The 20,993-nt window shown below is 33.7% G+C and overlaps 1 pseudogene; it reads left to right on the top strand.

Annotated features, from left to right (window-relative positions):
* The first annotated feature begins 19,208 nt into the window (after nucleotides 1–19,208).
* LOC121216384 (uncharacterized) lies at nucleotides 19,209–19,308 on the top strand (annotated as a pseudogene).
* Nucleotides 19,309–20,993: the final 1,685 nt, after the last annotated feature.

Genomic DNA, 20,993 nt, shown 5'->3' with positions numbered 1-20,993 from the left:
GAGTTGCCTCCGAAGTTGGATAGGATTGATGACGTGTTTCATGTTTTAATGCTGAGAAGGTATCGTTCTGATCCCTCGCACATTATATCAGTTGAGGAAATCGAGGTTGGACCTGATTTGACTATCAAGGAGAAACTGGTGTAGATATTGGATCGTGATGTTAAGGTATTAAGAAAGAAATCTACTCCACTGGTCAAAGTTCTTTGGCATAATCACGGTTTAAAAGAAGCCACGTGGGAGCCTAAGGAGGCGATGCGCCAGTAATACCCTCACTTATTCTGAACAGGTAAATATCGAGGCCGAAATTTCTTAAAGGGGGTAGAGTTGTAACGCCCCGAATTTGGGCTTATAAGTCTTGGGCCTTGAGTATGGGTCCGTAGGGAGGTTGTATATAAGTAGTTAATTATGCAAGGAAATGACACAACTGTGTATCTGCTTCAGTGGTTAAGTGCTCTATGAAGTGTCTGAGAAATCTTGGGTTCAAACCTGGGCTATAGCAAAAAATTTGGTTTTAAGTGAATAAAACCCTGAATGCTTGGATGATGTCCTTTTAAATTATTATGTTAAGTAAATGACACAAGGAAGCATGTGGTCTAGTTGTTGTGGCATCCTTAAGGTTGCAAGGGAGCCTGGGTTCAAGTCTTGGCTCTTACAATTTATTTTGGTTTTTCTTTTAAAGGAACCTGGACTTTGGCCTATAGATCTTATAATTAATTGAGGATATTTTGTGACACAGAAAGAGCTTGTGGTGGAGTGGCATTGTGGCATGTTGTGTAACTGTGAGGTCTGATGTTCTAGTCCTGGGATGTGTGATAAACGCCAAATTATACATATCTATACCCCAAATACTTAGCATATTTATCAATGTTTATTACTAGATTTGTGGATTTTAGTGCTCTTAATCCGGTTATTTCACGTTTTGTACTCAGGAGAGCACCAAGAGTCAAAAGGAGCCAAAAACGAGCTAAAAAGGGATAAAACAGACCAAATCGAGAAGACCACACAGCCTAAGCCTTGCCACACGGGCATCTCACACGCCCGTGGCCTTCGGGGGTGTCAACCAAGGTTTTCATGATTCACACGGCCTAGCCATTGAGCCCAAACGGCCGTGTGCAATTCAACAGATCGAACACGACCTGGTAATCACGTCACACGGCCCTGGCACACGGGCATGTCCCTTTTTCAAAGAGCTGTATTTACACGAAAAAGGATACTTAGGGAGGAAGAAAGCCAACCCAAAGCCTATATAAACACCGTAAGTATGACCTAAAAGGCCGCTCTTTCTAGAACTTATCTAGAATACAGAACCACACGCTAGGAATTACTTGAAGGAAGCAAGACAATCCATCTCAAAAGCCGGAGCTACTCTAAGACTGAAGATCTCTCTCAGAATTCCTTTAGGGGTTTTAGAGTTTTCTTTATGTTTTGTTATTTTCATACTTTTGAGATGTACTCTTATTTTATTATGAACTAAACCCCTTAGATACCTAAGGGGGATAAAACCTATGATAGATCATGTTATTATTATCTGAACTGTATGATAATTAAGCGGAGTTGATCGGGCGCCTAGAAATAGGGTTACGAGATTTTGCCAGATTAGGGTGAAACCTAATATGGGAGTCCATAGATCGAGTTAATGCAACCCTAGAGTGTTAATTAGAGAAAAGTCTCGGTTATTCAATCTAGGGGTTAGATGTTATTAGTCTTGAATAGGGATAATAACATAGGTTAGGGAGTCTCACGGATCAAGTCAAGTGAATAAATCATCCGGTTTAGAGTCAAATAACAAGTGAAATCTAGGTGGATTCCTCCTTGGTGTCGTCTTTATTAATTGCTTCTCTTCAAGTCTTTTTCCAAATTCTCTCTTTTCTTTAATTAAATTAGTTAATTAGTTTAAATAATTAGTTTAATAAACAAACCCTTTTTATTTCTAGGTTAGATAATAAAAAGATAGTTATTACTAATACTTTTGGTTCCCTTGGGTACGATATCCTGGTCTTGCCATTACTATACGATTGTTCGATAGGTGCGCTTTCCTTTTCGTCGTGATAATAGTTAGTCTAGGTTTGATCTTCATTATAAATATTTATTACTTGTTACGAATCACTGCGATCAATGCGCAATAGAGTATTTATTTTGCTATTTGAGCTGTGTAGGAGGTGGAGTTGGACTGGAACTCTGTGGTTGAAGTGGTCATAAAGAAAAATAAGGAATTTTCCTAATGGTTGAAAGTAATCCCACATCGGGAAGCTAACATGAGCATTGGTGAGAAGCTGGCTTTAAATAGAGCGAACCAGATGATTTGGTGAAGGGGGAAGTGATTAAGACTCAATGTAGGATGTGCCAAAGTTGGTGGCCGTGGACTTCGGCGCGTTCTCATAAACAGGTGTATATTCACGCCCTTTTTTGTTAGAAATCTGTAAAAGTCAAATAGTTGAAACTTCGGCATTTGAGGCCTCATGAGCGTGCGACTGCTTGTGGGTAAACCGAGCCCACAAACCATGGGCGATAAACTGTAAAGGCCGCCACGAGCGTTCTCGTGTACTAGGGCTATTCTAGGCCTCGATGGGCCCTGTGGGCTCACTTGTGTAAATCTAACTAATAGGTGGGAAGTAGTTGGGCTTGTCATGTCATGTGCATGGCATAGGTCGTTAAGGGCTTCGTTGGGCCAAAATGGGCCGGGAGGGCCCAACGGGCTCGTGGACCCAAATAGATTAAATCCACGGTAAGTGATAAATTTTGGACTGGGCTATGTCGGTCACACAGTCGTAGCTAAATTTGGGCTTAATGGGCCATACTAGCGTGTGGGCTCACGTGGGCCGAATAATGGGTCTTAGGCCCATTTACACTGTTAGGTCCATTTAGGTTACTTAAGTCGCTCGAGGTGATTGTGGACCTTCCAAGAGGTCAATTATCTGTACCAAAACCCCAGAGGGTAAAATCACCAAAATACCCCTAAGGAGTAAAAATTACTATTTTACCCCTAATGGGTGGAAATGACTGTTATACCTTAGAGGTAGGTTAATTGATATGCATGACCGTATCTGAGTATCAAACCTTGCATACACGAAATATTATGACATGACATACTGCATTGGGGTTGGGATTCTAATTTGGAGGAAGTACTATTCTGGTGGCTTTGCCACGTATTCTGATATTAGTGGCTACGCCATGTTAACCGCTATTAGCAGCTTTGCTGCGCTGGAACCAAAATCACTCAACCATTGGATCCTTTTGAGCGGACACAAGACAACTCTTCCCGCCAGCCTTATATCTCTCCATAAAACAACACGCCTTTCCATCTTCCTCTTTCACTCACTATAAATTCTCCCCCACTGTACCGACTACAGCACATTCAAGCAATCATTTTTATTTCTTTTCTCCTCTCATGATCATATATTTTAAACTTTAAACCATTTTTCCTTAACAAAAAATGGAGAAAACAAGAGGCTTGGTCAAGAAAGCCACCAAATCTGCTAGAGAACATACGTCCTCTGCGAATTAGAATCCTCTTGGCTAGTGCAAACAAAAGAGCTAGTAACTTTTTTGAATAAAGCGGCAAAGGAACAATTTCGCGACAACATATTGAAGTCAAACTTTCATCCTGAACAGGGCATTTCCCTTTCTCCACAACAAGACTTGGGTAAGCAAGTCTCTAAAACTATCTCAAAGTTAAATTAGGAAACTTTTTGCACCCATCCTAAAAGCTACTCGCCTTCACTGGTACTTGAGTTTTATGCTAATCTATACGATCATGAGTTAAAGTTCATTTTTGTTCAATAATGATTAATACCATGGGAAGCTGAAAAATTCAACGAGTTGTACAACACCAAGGTCGATGTTGACTAACACTCAAAGTTCATCGAGGACATCACAGATGAAAAATAAGACCTACTGGTGAAAGACTTATGTGTCAAGGGAGTAGTGTGGATGGGTTCCCATCAAAAGAACTATACGATGCACTGCAAGGAAAAATTTGGTTTCGTTTTGTCAACTGCAAGCTTAAGTCCTCCACTCACAGCACCACATTCACCCTCGACAGAAAGTGTCTGATACATTCTATCATTAAGGGCAGAAAATTTGATGTAGATGCAATACTTCACCAAGAAATTGCTGGCTGCGCTGTACGGCAAATGGGAATTTTGGTTTTCCCATCACTGGTGATGTTATTATGCCAGTAAAGAGGAATTGTGCCATGTGCTGGTGAGGAAGTCTTGGAAAATAAAGGCCCAATCAATAAAGCCTATGTAGAAAGAATGACTCATAGCAAGGATACGCTGATACTGAAGGAGGTGGAAACCAGCAAGAAAAGAAAAGGAAAAGCCAAATCCGAAAGCAAAGGAGCAAACCTGCATGTAGAGACATCATTATAGCGCAAACTGAAGGATGTCAAAAAAATGATCAATTCCATCAACAACAAGCAGATCAGGCTTGTCACTACAATTGAAGATATGGAGAAATCCCAGAATTTATTTTATGCTTATACCAGAGCCTGGAACAGTTCTAATGTAGCCACATTAGGCCAACTGAGCCCATCCCCACTACCAGAATTCCTAGTGTTTCCACTAATCATTCGAAATTATGACCTCTCTTCCCCGGATGACGACTTAGAAGACCGAGATAGATCGGTGGACTTGCTATCCATTGTGCGGGTATTTGATAATAAGCAAGAAGAGGAATCCAAGGATATTGAAGAATGCCTGCGAAAGATTGATAGCTTGTTTAAGGATGGTATTTTTACTGATCAAGAGGACACTGTTGTTGAGAAGGAAGTTGCTACTGTAGAAAAGGAAGTTGTTGTTGAAGAAGAAGAAGTTGCTAAAAATGAGAAAGAAAAAGAAGATTATATTGAGAAAATTGTCACCACATCAAAGTCTATAGGTGCAAGTATTGATAATTTGGAGCGATCTAGAGCAAGACCAGCAGAAGTTGCTGAGATAACTAGTGAGGATTCATCCTCAAGGTCAATTCACTTTCTTGTACATCAATTAAAGTCTTGCCAGTAGTAAGAAAAGATCTTCCAAGAATAATTAGCACATCATGGTCAGCTTCACATTCTAGAATAAGGAAATCTACAAGAAAGATAAATTTATCTACCTTTACTAGTACGTCTTCAATTTTACCTTCCAGATGGGAATAGGATCAATCGGCTAGTTGCAATGTGACTGTTGTGGGTCTTGCCTTCCCAATTCCTAGCTTTCTAAAAATAGACAGAGGTGTTAGATTTATACTCACTCCTAAATCACATAACACCTTACCAACATAATGATTTCCAATGAAGCAAGTGATAGTGAAACTCCCTGGGTCTTTCAACTTTAGAGGCAACTTATTTATCAACATTGCTGTGCACCCTTCAGTGAAAGTAATAGTCTCAAATTCTCCTAATTTGTGCTTCTTCGACAATATATCTTTCATAAATTTCACTTAGTTAGGCATTTTCTCCAAAGCTTCTACCAGTGGTATGTTAATATGGAGTTGCTTCAATACATCCTAAAACGTTTTGAACTGAACATCCTACTTAGAATTATGAAATCGCTGAGGAAAAGATAGAGGTGGTCGTCCTTCAGGTTGCTAATATTCTTTTAATGTGGCATTCTTTTTGGCAACATGATCTAATTTTGCCGTAAAAATTTTCTACTTATCTTTTTAGATGTTGTATGACGTTCAGTAAGTTCTAAGATTTTTTATAATACCCTTAACCCGTATTCGATGCTGGAATAGGGTTATGGGGTATTACCAGACTTATAACTTAAACAATCATACATTTCAAAATCAATAATCATTCAAATAAAAAACCATTCAAATACTTTCATACAGTCCCTAATACAAGCCTTCGAAGCCCCAAATGAACATTAAAAGTGGTCTAGGACTAAACCGAGTACTCAAGAAAATTTTTAAATAAATATTGAAAATTTTCAATGTGCAGGGGACACATGCCCTTGTGGCCAAGCTGTGTGTCTCACACGGCCAAGGGATACGCCCGTGTCTCAAGTCGTGTGGAGATTCAAAATGGGATCACATGGCTGTTTCCCAGCCTCTGTCCAATCCCATGTAACTCACTGACTTGCTTTCTAAAGAAGTATCAGGGGACACACGATCGTGTCGCCTGGCCGTGTGTCATACACGGCTGAGACACACGCTCGTGTCTTTGCCTGTATGAACAAAAATAAACCATTTTCCAAGCCTTAATTCTCACCCAAAATGGTACCAACCTACACATACCAAATAGTATATGACTTTATCATCAATAGGCATTCAAACCGATCTCAACTAAGTCCAAAACATGCCATACCAATACCAATAACCATAATTCTCATAAACATCACACTTTGCCATTTAAAAACATACCAATATCACTTTCAAGAATTCACCTATAAGGTCAATTTCATATATGCACTATCTTGATTAACACTTAGCATACTAATACATTCTCATTTTCAACCATTTACTACCTTAAATATCAATTCACATAAAAACATTCACATATCAATTATAAACCACATATCAAAAGGCCTTTTACACATATTCACCTGTCAAAGCATTTACCAAAATAAGCCAAATCACATGGCTAAATACATGACAAAACACATAGGCTACCATTAGCCAAAATAACCTATACATGCCATTATAACCAAAATTATAAAACCACAAATACCAAAATAGCCGATAGATAGTGTGATGAAATCTCCACCAACTTCCAACCCGCAAGAACTTTCGATATCTAAGCATAAAAAGAAATTAACACAAAGTAAGCATAAAATGCTTAGTAAGTTTGTAATTCAAAGAAATAAAGCTTATAACTTCAATTTATAAGCATAATCCATTTAGGTCATTTCAACATGTCTTCGCTTTAGCCTAAACAACATTAGCTTTTAAATTTTAAAAATCACATGAACTAGCAAATTATTACAAAACATTATAACATAAGTTTACATTACTTATGTGCATTCATATATCAAATATATGGCTAAATATATTTCAATCATCCAATAACTCATACTTTTCCATGCTTTCATAGCAATTCTAATCAAAGAATTTATCGATCTTTACCCTTTTCTCATATCAGTTGAACCACAATTTAAGTGAGTAAAATGAAGCATATCACAACTAAATTTAGTCCAAAAGCCTAACATATTATCATCAACCAAGTTTACCATGTATTCATATATCATAAATATATATACCATTTCCACATACTTCGTGTACATACCTGTACTAGTTCGTATCGAATCATATAGCCTCATAACTGAACTGTGCTCGTTGAACCATTTGGAATACTATCAAATACTCGGGTATCATATACACTAAGTGTCAATACATGGTTGAAATCTTCTCTATCTCATATCTCATATAAATGCTCACTCTCGAGCCATCACTGGGTCTACTCACACAAGGTGACGGTCAAGACGTAACTATACGGTGCTGCTCACACAAGCTGACAAGTAACCACAACACATGTCAGAAAATTTAGCCACCGGTAGAACGTACTGGACCAACACCCAAAATATGGTAACCCCTAATGACATGTCATTTGTATCCTAAATATTTCTAAGGTTCAAACGGGACTCGATAGTCGTCATCGTCGTTGAATTTCCCTCGTTTGATTATAAGCCAAATTGTATAATAATATATATATCGATAAATTTTCAATAAAATTTCATATAATAACATTCAATTTAATCAAAAATATAAATATAATAGTTCATACGAACTTACCTAGCTAAATTGCAGAAATACCAAAGTTTAGGTGCATTTTTATAATTGTTCATTTTCCTCGATCTTCTACCTGATCTTGATCTAAATTAATAATTTCATTCAATATATTAATTTAGACAATAAAATTAACTTAATACAATTTGGTCATTATTGATATTTTTACAAAATTTCCCCCAAAGTTATACTTTTATTCAATTTAGTCCCTAAGCCCAAAACATGCAAATTAACCATTTTTAACCAGAATTGAGCTTAGTCTAATGTTCATGGTATCCAAAACAGCCCATTTATGCAACAATTTCACATTAAATCCTTGTACTTTTATTAATTTAACAAATTAGCCCCTAATCAAAAAATTTATCAAAATCACTTAACAAAATACTTTTAAATATAAATCAACATTCCAAATTCACCATCTCACATCAAAAATCACAAGATTCATCAATAGAAACATTTAAAATCTTTAACAGTTTCAAAATCGAAGGTACGAGCTAGGTGGACCTAGTTGCAACAATATCAAAAACATAAAAATAATTAAAAATGAGCTAAAAGTGCCTACCATGCACTAGCTGAAATTTTGAAGCTTCTCCCATGGCTTCTCTTCTTTGCAATCATTTGAGAATGAAAAATAAAAATATGATAGTTTGTTTTCTTTTATTTAATTTATTTTGTCATTTTTAACTAATTTACAATTTTAACCTTTATACACATTATTTATTACACAAAATGCCAAGCCATCATATTCCACTATCTCTTTAATGGGCTAATTACCAAATAAAGACTTCCACATTAAATATCTATAGCTATTTAATACCTTTAGCTAATAGAACACAACTTTTGCACTTTATGCGATTTAGTCTTTTTTATCAAATTGAACATGCAAACGGTAAAATTTCTTAACGAAATTTTTCTACTATAATATTATTATGTTGTAAATCACAAAATAATATTAAAATAAATTTTATAACCTTGTATTTGTGGTCCCAAAACCACTGTTTTGATTTTCACTAAAAACGGGCTATTACAACTCTCCCCCTTAAGAATTTTCATCCTCGAAAAACTTAACAGAAAATAGTTTAGGGTACTATTTTCTCATAGCTTCTTCGGGTTCTCACGTAGCCTCTTCAATGCCGTGACGTTGCCAAAGAACCTTCACTAGAGCTATGCTTTTGTTTTTTAACTTTTTAATCTCTCAAGCCAAAATTCTGATTAGTTCTTCGCTATACGACATGTCGGGCTGGATTTCAATCTCTGCCAGAGAAATTATGTGCGACAGATCTGATCTATATCGTCTTAACATAGATGCATGAAACACATTATGGATCTTTTCAAGTTCTGACAGTAGATCTAGTCAGTATGCCACTGACAGTATTCTCTCGATGATCTAATATGGCCCGATAAATCGCAGAGTCAACTTCCCTTTGCAAATACATCAAAGAATTCTCTTTGAAAGAGATACTTTTAGAGACACTCCACCCTCGATCTAAAATCCAATATCTTTATATTTCAAATCTGCATGCATTTTTTTGTTGATATGAAGCTACTTTCAACTTTCACGGATCACTTTCACTTTTTCCTCAGTATCACAAATCAACTCAATCCTGTTTATCTATTTCTCACTGAGCTTCATTCAGTATAACAGAGTTCAACACTTACATCCATATAAAACTTCATACGGTAATATCATTATGCTCGACTGAAAACTATTATTATACGCAAAATCGACTAACAATAAATATTTTTTCCCATTTACCTTCAAACTCTAAAATACAGCAACGAAGCATGTCATTGAGAATCTGAATCTCTCTCTTAGACTGACAATTAGTTTAAGGGTGAAATGCAGTGCAAAAATACAACCTCGCACTCAGAGCTTCCTGTAGCTTTCTCTAGAATCGCGATATAACCCTCAGATCTCTATCTGAAATAATAAAGACTGGCACTCTGTGTAATCTGACAACCTCAGAAAATATAACTCAACTAATATGTCATGTGAGAAATCTATATGTACTAGAATAAAATATGCAAATTTCGTCAAACAATCAACAACTCAGGTAGCATCTTTCTTTTTTGGAGATAGGGTAACCCCGATACGAAGTCCATCGTAACTCCATCCCATTTCCACTCCGGCATCATCATTGTCCATAATAGTCCTGAAGATACTTGATGTTCGGTTTTGACCTATTAACAAATCAAACATTTGGACGCAAAATCAGAAATGTCATGTTTCATACCCGACCACTTATACTGTAACATCCCGATTTAGGGCCTAGTCAGAACAGTGGTTTTGAAACCACATATTTGAAAAAAAATTATTTCATGATTATTATGAGGTCTAGGATGAGAATGCATGCTTGTGTAAAAATTTCATGGAGAAATTCTATGCCTAAGATGCTCAATTTGACATTAGAGACCAAATTGCAAAATATACAAAACTTGAGTTCTAGAAGCTTTTAGCATGAAATTGAGTTGGATTATAAATTAGAGGTCCTCAAATAGTAATTTGACCAAGTTCTAAAAATTTGGACAATAATGGGCATGCATGCCTTAAGGGCATTTATGTCTTTTGGTAAATAAAAGAAATAAAAGGGAAAAAGAAATGAAAATCTTGTCCATCTTCTTCAAAGTAGTGCAGAAAATTCTAAGGACCATAGCTAGGGTTTTCTTCAACTTTCAAGCTTGATAGTAAGTGCTCCCTAGCCCCGTTTTTTATGTTCTTTATATTTTTGAGATCCTTGAAGCATGTTCTAGCCTTTTCTACCCTTATTTTAAGCGAGGGTTCATGTTCAAAAACTTACCCATATGTGACATGTTTTTATTTTGGTGTTTAATGGAGGAACATGTAAGTTTGATGTATGATAAACATCTTTTGTTATGTGGTTTTCCATGAAAACACCTAAAAAGAGACCAAGTTGTAAAAGATCTGAAAATGGGTAAAGTGAAAGAAAGGAAAATAGGGGCTGTTATAAGCTAGAATATAATTCGACTAGGATTGGGAAATCAAGGGAATGTATGTATTTCATTATACGAACCTAGGGACTAAAATGTAAAAATGTGCAAAATTAGGGGTAAAAAGGTAATTTTACCATAGAGTAAGTTTTCGGGCTGAAATTGAAGAATGTGATGAATTAATAATTTAATTTGTTTATATAGACTCGGAAAGACCAATTCTGAAAGTAGACCGTGGAAAACAAAAAGTTTTAGAATAGTCAGAATCCAAACCCGAGACATCATTCAGGTAATTTCGTGTAACCTAATTGGATGTTTATGCATGTTGACTTTAATTGTTATGTTAAATTGAATGTGAAATGCATAAATAATGAATTGTATGAAAATGCTCATAATTCTGAAATTGATTGAAAATGGGTTAGAATCCGTTTGAATATGGAATTCTGATGGATAGGTCACTTCTCACAAGAAATGGGATCCTGCATGTGTTGCAGAAAGGATTTAGCCTGAACGGGTAATCTTGAAACGAGCCTATCGAGTATACGTTTCAATTAGGATTTAACCTGGACTAGTAATCCTAATTGACTGGATTTAGCCTGGACTAGTAATTCAGATTAGACTCTGTAAGGAATTCTTTATCATATAAAGGATTCAGCCTAGATTGGTAATCTGACAAACCCCTTAGAGTACATGGTACAGCTAGAATTTAGCCTGGACTAGTAATTCTACTGTAAGAGATGTGGCTTGAGAGTGTACCGGATAGGGTACTACAGGGTATGAATTGACGATTAATAAAATAGTACACCTAGAGAGTACTAAATGATGAAATATTCATCGAGAATTCAATGATTCACCGAATAAAATATCTGTAAATGACATGAGAAACATGAATTTGAATATGTATATGATGTGATGAGCTCATCTATGCATCTTGAAATTTATGTGACTAATTTGTTCATTGAGTGTATGTGTTTAGGGAAATTTTCTTATAATTGAAGGATAACATGACTTATTGTGATTATGTGTTTGAAATGACCGGTAAGTTTACTTTCTGTTACACGAACTTACTAAGCATGTAATGCTTACCCCTTTTTACCTTTCCTTGTCTTATAGGGCTTTTGGACTCATGAAGTTTGGAGGACAGTGGGAGTTTGATCACACTATCGGTAATCTCGTTTTAGGTATAAAAAAACTATTCATTTTGATATAATGGCATGTATAGGGTAACTTATCTTTTGGTTATATGTGTCATTTAAATTAGCCAAGTGCAATGGCTCATGATGGTTGATGAATCATTTTGTATATGGCCATGAAATATGGCTCATATTTTGCTATTGGGTTGTAACCCTTATTAATCATGTATGCATGCAATGTGTCTATGTCGATGTGGATGTCTGAGAATGAAGGATGTGAATGATGGTACGTTGATTTATAAATGAACCATAATATACATATATATATATAATGACCATAACAAATTAGTAATGGGTAAAGTTGGAAAAAGGGGTTATAAACCTAATGGTTGCATATTGGTATGAAAACATTGAAAGAAGCTTGTATATTTGAAATGGTGCTAAATAGCATTAGGGGCATAGATTTTAATCATGGATTTGGATATTGGAGTAATTAAATGTGTTTTGTTGTATGCTGAGAACATGTATAAGTGAGTACGTTTTTAAGGGTGACAAATGGCTTGGAAAATAGCCTAGAAGTTGTCCACACGAGCAGACATATGGGCGTGTCTCTAGACCGTGTGTGATACACAGTCTGCCCCACGAAAATGTTGTTTTACCGTGTGTCCCTTGCATCTAAATTTTACAAGTCAGAATTCCCAGTAGTAAACACACGGGCTATGTAATGACCCAAAATTCACAGGCACTGGAAAAGTGAGTTATAGGGCCTTCATCTTAGTGAAATGAGTTCGAAAATAATTATTAAAAATATTTATGAGCCTAGTGGTGTGTCTAATTAAGTTTTAATTAGGTGAATGTAGCTTAATTTAGAGTAATTAGTAAAAAGAACTAAATTGAATAAAAGGTAAAAATTGAATTATAGATTAAAAGAAAGTATAAAGGATCAAAATGGAAATTAAGCCAATTCTTAAATATGAAGCGGCATGAGTTGATTGAATTGAAGATATTACATAATATTTAATTAAAAAATTATTAAGGTTTAATATTAAATTATTATTATTGTTGTTGTTATTATTATTATTATTATTATTATTATATTATGAAATAAGTTAAATAAAGACAAATGTATGGTAGTAATTTAATACAAGTGTATTAATAGAAACATATATATTTGTGATATTTTATTTAATTAGTAAAAGATATTTATTAGATAAAATAATTAAATTGTGAGATTTTTTGTGTAATGAACAAATTAGATAATAACATTTGTAATAATGTGAATATATACATTTGTATTATATTTATTTATTTAATTGAAAATTAAGTAAAAGATAATTACTAATTAAATAATTATATTAAGAGATTTTTATTAGTAAATAAATTGAAAGTATGACAATTGTATGGTATTGATATTGTACAAATGTACAAAAATATATGTGTACAATTGTAGTATTTATATTTGTTATTAAAATAAATTATAATTTATATTAATTATATTATAAGATTTTTGTATGATAAATAAATAAAAGAAAGACAAATGGATGGTCATGATAATATACAAATGTAAAAATATTTACAAGTATACATTTGTAATATATGTATTTGTGTATTAAATAGATATTTATTATATTTATTATTATTTAATTAATTGATACTCTATTATTATATTAATGAATAAATTAATAAATTGACAAATGTAAGGTGATAGTAAAATATAAGTGTAATAAATCATATACATACAATTGTAATATATTTATTTATTTATTTATTATTTAAGAAATAATAATATTTATTAAGTTAATATAATAAAATAATAAATAAAAGTAAAATAAAAAGAAACAAAGTAAAAGAAACAGAGAACATTCGAACAGGGGAAGGAAAGAAAGAAAAAGGAAAAATTAGGGTTTTAATGTTTGAAGCTTTAAAAAGTAAGTCAATTAAGTCCTTTTCTCTTAATTTTGATGTTTTAAAAGCTTTAGAACAAAGTTTTGTTGAAATTAAGTTGAAGTTTTGAAAGTTCTTAGGTTTTTGAACATAGTTTATGTTGAACAAAATAATGAATTAGGGATTTAATTGAATGAATTTAAGTTAGAATTGATTAAAGGATTAAATTATAAATTAGGCTATAAGTTTTGTGTTGTAGGGAATAAATTGAAAGAAGTTTTAAATTAAGATTTTATTATGAACAGTAGATAGTTAAGTAGAATATGGAAGGAAATTGAATAGAAATAAAGTATGAATTGAGTTAGAAAAGTAGATGAGTTAATTAGGATTAAATTGGAATTAGGGTATAAAATGGATAGAAATTCAGTTATTATTATTTTTAATTAATGCTGAAATTAATAGTGTAAATTATTATTATTTTCGTAGCTAACAAAGAACCCGAAGAATTGGCACGAAAAGGAAAGGAGAAAGTTATCGAGGAGTAATCGCGAAATCCAGGTTTGTATTACTATAATTCAAGTTATTTATTATTAAGTACTAATTTTAAATTTATTTATTTTATAGTAAGTAAATATTGAGGTAAGTAATTTTATTGAATTGAATTTAGAAAATTGAATTGAATGAGAAATACGTGTTAGTATTACTATAATTCGAATTTAATTATTATTAATTGTTGAATTTTAAGTTAATATGCATGGTAAGCATTAGAATTAAAATGTATGAAATTAAATTAAATTGTGATTATACGTGAATAATTGAAATGCATATTAAATTGAGAAAGTGTATTGAACTATGAATATGTGAATTGAAAATTTGATTGAAAAGTGGAAAATGATTGAATTGAAAATGTGAAAAATTGCAACTGAATTGAATTGAGATTTATATGTGATCAGAAACCCTATTAACCAGTCGGGCTGAGTCGGATATAGTTGGCATGCCATAGGATTGGAAGTGTTCAGGGATACTTCGACTTCAAGTCGATGAGACACTGGCTGTCATACTGTTACTTCGGATAGATTTGATGAGGTACTAGGTGCCACTTTACTTCGGCTAGGCCGATGAGACACTGGATGTCAACTTTGCTTCGAACTATCCGATAAGGCACTGGGTGCCAAATTGGTGTGTTTGGTTGGATCCGTGTATCCGTCAAAGTCCGAGTCTGTTAATAGGGGTAATTAAAAGAATAGTTAAGTGGAATAAAATGAATTGGTTGAGCCACTGAAAGAAATGTAAAAGTAGAACATGAATTGAAAATGTGATTTGAATGTGAGTATAAGAATGAAAAGTATGAACCAATGGTTCATGAATTTGATAATGGCTCAACATGAATGTATATGATTTTAATTGACGAATAGCTAAATTAAATTGTATGAATATATTAAGAATGACAAATTTATGTTTAAATTGGTTTAGTAAATATTAAAGTTATATGAATTAATTTATATGATTATTATGTTTATAATTTGAATTATGGTAATACCACTGAGTATGAAATATTCAGCGTACGGTTGCTTCTGTATGCAGGTTAATAGGTATTCAGAGTCTCGGTTCAGCATCCAGACGATCCCGACTCTAGCATAAACTCGGTGATGTATTCTTCTTTTAGTAAAAGTGGCATGTACATAGGTGTTATTTTAAATATTTTAAAATGCTATATGATTTTGTTGTAAAGAATGATATTTGATATTTTGGTGTTTAAACAATGAAATGGTATGAAAATTTATATGATAAATTTGGTATAATTAATACTAACATGATCTTTTGATACTTGGTTTAATGAAATGGAAATAGAATTATCATAACATATTTGGTATAGATGGGAACAAGTTGAAATAGAATGAATGAAGTTTATTTAATTAAACAATATATGTGAATGTTTACTTAGTAAATTACTGAGTTGATGTTAAGCTATGTTTAGGTGTATTTAAGTATGAAATTGTATGGATTGTGATATTGGTTTTGAATTGGTTGCGATTTGAATTTGCAGGGAAGGTTAAATATTTATAAAGGGGTTATATTGAATTTTTCTAAAAAAAGAAAAAAGAAAAAGAGAGAGTCAATTAGCAAAAGTTTTATATGAACTTATGATTATATTATAATATGTCCGATAATTATTTAAATATTAATCGTAAATTATCCAATTATTCGGTAATGCCTCATAACCCTGTTCCAGCAACGGTTTAGGGTTAGGGGGTGTTACAAGCTAAGACACGGGCATGTGTCTTGGCCGTGTGAGAGACACGGCCTAACCACATGGTCGTGTACTCTGGCCGTGTGAAGTCTGCATTATTTTATGAAAAGTCATTTAATTTTATTTGGCCACACGGCCTGGCCACACAGGTGTGTGACACGGCAATGTGACCTTATTTTGGTGATGACATCATAGTCAGAGAGTTACACAGCCTGAGGACACGGGCATGTCAAGCGCACACGGGCGGGTCCCCTTTTTACACGAGCGTGTGACTCCGTATTAAAGAAAATTTCCCAAGTTTTTCTAAAGTTTTCAGGTTGGTCCCAAACTATTTCCAATGTATATTTTGGACCTCGTAGGTCTATACAAAGGACATTTTGCATATGTTTCAACTACTTTTAAATTGAAAGAAATTGTATAGCCCGATTTTGCATGAACATTTGAATGTATGTCCGGTAATGCCTCATACCCTATCCCGGCCTCGGGTATAGGTAAGGGGTGTTACACATACATCTATCTCAAATAACTGTACTTATCAATCTCCGGATGAATAGACAAGCTATCATTGTGAGCTTTGTGCAAAATTTTCTATTTAAGCTTTGGATTCTTCAGTACACAAACTCTACCTCGAAATAATAAATAGTCATCAAATCTGACCTGGAATTCTGAATCAGAAGTCGACTCACATTGTACTCATTTAGCTTGCAATTCATTATCACATTTCTGAGCCTTGCAGATTTGCTGAAGAAACATCGGTTTATCTTTTAACTCAGCTAAGATCAAACTATCATCAGATAAGGTCAATCGTGTAACCATCGCTAGCAAAGTAAACAAAGATTTTCTACTCAAGCATCCGCAACTATATTTGCTTTTTAAAAATGTTAATCAATAACTAACTCATAATCTTTCAATAGCTCGAGCCATCTACGTAGTCTCAAATTCAGATCTACCAGTGGCATCAGATACTTTAAACTCTTGTGATCAGTAAATACATGACATTTTTTATTGAACAATGGTGTCACTAAATTTTCAATGTAAACACAATAGTGGCCAAATCAAAGTCGCATTTTAGATAATTCTTTTAATGTGGTTTTAACTGTCTACAATCATAAATTATCAATTTCCATTCTTGTACTAAAACACATCCCAATCCGTTTAATGAGCATTATTGAAAATCATGAATTCTTTACCCGATTTAGGTTGAACCAGAACTAGTGCTTCAATTAACAATGATTTCAATTGTTTATAACTTTATTAACATGTATCAGACCATTCAAACTTTACAAGTGTGATAACTTTGTCAATCAGAATAACTTTAACTCATAATAACGTCTTTCGACTAGAACTAATCTAATAGATATATTTCTGTATCATGTTTTCTAGAATATGAATTCTTCATTCAGTCTGTCCATCTATTTACCCGTGAATGCACAAAATTTATTTCCAAACTTGAGGGTAAACTTAAATGAATATAACTCAATTTATTTTTCAACTGAATAACCTGATCTTAACTATCAAATAATAACATTTCAAAGTAATCACTTCTTGTTGCTAGAACAACTCAAACATACAATCTTTCATAATTTCCTCAACATGCTAGCCAAAGATCTTTACAAACTACATTAGCTCAAACAAAACATAACATATCGATTTAACTCATTGACCTTAATCAAGCTTACCTAAGAAAAGAAAACCATTATACAAATTTGAGCTTGATCTTCTACCGTCTATACTTTAGTTGATGTCAACCCTTTCACGAAAACTAGAAAAACCTGAGATCAATATCACCATGCTCATGTGATCAAACTAGAAATTATAACCGTAATAGATATAATTATCTCTAGCCAATAAATATCTTTTACAGATGAGCCATGTTTGATAAAAACAATAAGAATGATAAGAAAATCGAGATAATGAAATCCAAGATGTGAAGCTATACTGGATTTCTAATAATGCAACAACTCATATTTAATGATAAAGATCTTGATGATATCCTAGAGAAAATCCAAAAGAAAAACACAGCTCATACGTCTTGGAATAAATTGTGATAGAAGCAATATAATGTTCATATATATAAAGCAGAGCAACAACCAGTAGAAACAGAATACTAGCATTATATGGATTTTACCGTTGAATTTTTTTACCAAACATAATAGAATAGAATGCAAAAAAAAAAAGATAGAGCAATACCGATCATAAAGCCTCAAAATTTCAGTATTTTTCTAAAAATTTTATTGAGTACTCAGTTTAGTCTTGGACCACTTTTAATGTTCATTTGGGGCCTCGAGGGCTCGTATTAGGGACTGTATGAAAGTATTTGAATGGTTTTTGATTTGAATGATAATTGATTTTGAAATCTATGATTGTTTAAGTCCGGTAATACTCTGTAACCCTATTCCAACATCGGATATGGGTTAGGGGTGTTACATCTTTTCCTGATTGCGGTTGGATTTGTCTTCCTCTACTGTGGCATCTTGAACAACTTCATCCAACTGTGTCCCAATTCTAAGAGTGATGGCCTTGCACTACTCCTTGCATTGGTTCTCAAATTTTTAGTATCACTTGGAAATGCTCCTTGTGGCCTTGAATTTAGAGCGTTCGCTATTTACCCCAGTTAATTTTCAAGAGCTCAGAGCAACGCAGCCTAACTCTGAATCACAACATCATTTTTGGCCATATACTCCTCCAATAAAGATTCAATAGAATTAGAAGATGATATCTGACCTTGTTGAGCATTTTGCATCGACATAGGATGATTATAACTGGGCGATGCATTTGGATATTTTTGTCTTGGAACATTGTGTGAACTCGTACCTTAATTATTCCAACTAAAATTTGAATGCTGGTTCCACTTTGGATTTTAAGTGTTGGAATAGGGGTTATTATTTCGGTTAAAATTTCTCATGTAGTACATAGATGCTGGGTTTGATCGGCATTCATCAAACACATGATTTTCGCCACAAAAAACGCATAATAGTTTGGTTGAGTTCATATCCTAAGTTACAATGAGCTTCTTCATTGTTTTGATCATATTAGCTAAAGAAGATTCTTGAGTTGTCAACAAAGTAATTGCGTCGAGCTCCAAGGTACCATTAGCTCTTATGTACATTTCAACTCTTGTGGTAGGGTACTGATAGTCATTGTTGGCAATCTTTTCTGAAATATCATATGCTTCGTTGTAAGATTTATCTAACAATGTACCATTGGTAGATGCATCAACTACCATCCTTGTATGTGCATTCAACCCATTATAGAATATTTCCATTTGAGGCAAATGATGAAATCCATACATCAGACATTTTTGAATTAAATCTTTAAATCGTTCCCAAGCTTCATATCATCCTCCAATTTTTGAAAGGATGTGATGTCATTTCTAAGCTTGATATTTATATTTGGCAGATTATACCATACCAAAAACCTCTGGCAAAGATCATTCCATGATATCACTATCCCCAATGGTAAAGCATTCAGTCATGCTCTCATACAATCTCTTAAAGAATATAGAAATAGTTTAAGTCTCATGGCATCTTCAGGCACACCCTGTTCCCTAAACGAGTCACAAACATCTAAAAAAGTCATAAATGCAATCTTGGATCTTTAGTGGGTAGTCCACCAAATTGTCCTACTGTTTGCAACAACTGAAACATTACTAGATTTAACTTAAATTACTTAGCTTGTGTTTGTAGTCTCACTATCCCTAGATTAAAATCATCCAAAATTGGAACAACATGCTCTCAAATAGGTCTGTCTCAGTCATCTATTACTTGATGAATAGGAGGATTAACATCCTGACCATTTAGATTATTATTAAGACCAGGACCATTTGGGTTATCATTGAGACCGGGATTATTCTTGTTTCTAGCCATTTTTCTCAGTTCTTTTCGCCTTCTTCACAAAGTTCTTTTGGTCTCTGGGTCAAAAGGATACTCTTTGTTAGTAGGAATGCCTCTTCCCATACACTGTTGGCAAACAAGTAGAAGCTAAATTAAACTAAGATAATAAAATTAATGGAATTAAGAAAAATAACCAAACCAAATTATACCAAATTGTCGATCCTTGACAATAACGCCAAAAACTTTTCACGTGTGAAATGATATGTGATTGGTGCAAGTATACACATCGAATCAAGTAATAGGTGATAAGTGAGTATTGTTCCCACAAGGATCGGATTGAGGTACAAAAATGGTCAAGTTATTATAATAAAACGCAATTAATGCTATGGTAATGCTCTGGTAAGTATTCAGTGGCAATTAAAAGGAAAAATGATGTATGCAATATGTGGAATTAATGAATACTTGGAAATGCTATGGCAATGCAAGAATAAAACTGCAATGGCAATTACGAAAATGATTATATGAATAATATGTAACTGAACAAATAAACAACTAAGAATGAGATGGGAAAGATACTATGACAAGGGATAAGGGATATACGATGTTGATATGGAAGGTTGGAATTACTAAGAATCTTCCCTTCTTGAAAAAAATGCCTCAACAAAATAGTAATAAATCTATTGCTCAAAAGAGTTTTAAAGTGATCTACTTCTTTCAAGAGCAAAAACCTTAAGTTACCTTACCCATGTCTATAGACCCTTAATATGGTACCCTGCACTGTTTCCTTCTATATGAACGTTGCTCTATGTCTAGAGTCTACTACAAGTATATGTCGAGTACTTACTCATATTATTCAATTTTGGTCCAACTAATCCAACCTTTTAAGAATTAAATTAGTTTATGGGCATGCTGCATAGTCGTCTATGTCTAGGGATTACAGGCATACAATTTAGAAATAAAAAAAAATTGAATGAAATAGTAAATTAATTCAGATATATGCTTCAACCATTAAAGAAAATAAAGGGTTCATCATGTAATCCTAACCCTATGAGATTTAGCTCATGGGTTGGCAAATAAAATTCAAAACCAAAATATCATTCAACATTATTTTCATCAAATCAATTCACGGAGAAATAGTTAAGAAATAATAAAAGAACAACGGGAAAACAACTTTCGCGTGCCCAATTCACAGTCAAGCGGCATAGTGTCTTGTGGTGGCTAAGAGAGACTGCC

Source organism: Gossypium hirsutum, chromosome A02, assembly GCF_007990345.1.
Source record: "Gossypium hirsutum isolate 1008001.06 chromosome A02, Gossypium_hirsutum_v2.1, whole genome shotgun sequence".
NCBI classification, from domain to species: domain Eukaryota; kingdom Viridiplantae; phylum Streptophyta; class Magnoliopsida; order Malvales; family Malvaceae; genus Gossypium; species Gossypium hirsutum.
The sequence above is the reverse complement of the archived record's forward strand: the minus strand, read 5'-3'. Positions and strand labels throughout refer to the sequence as shown.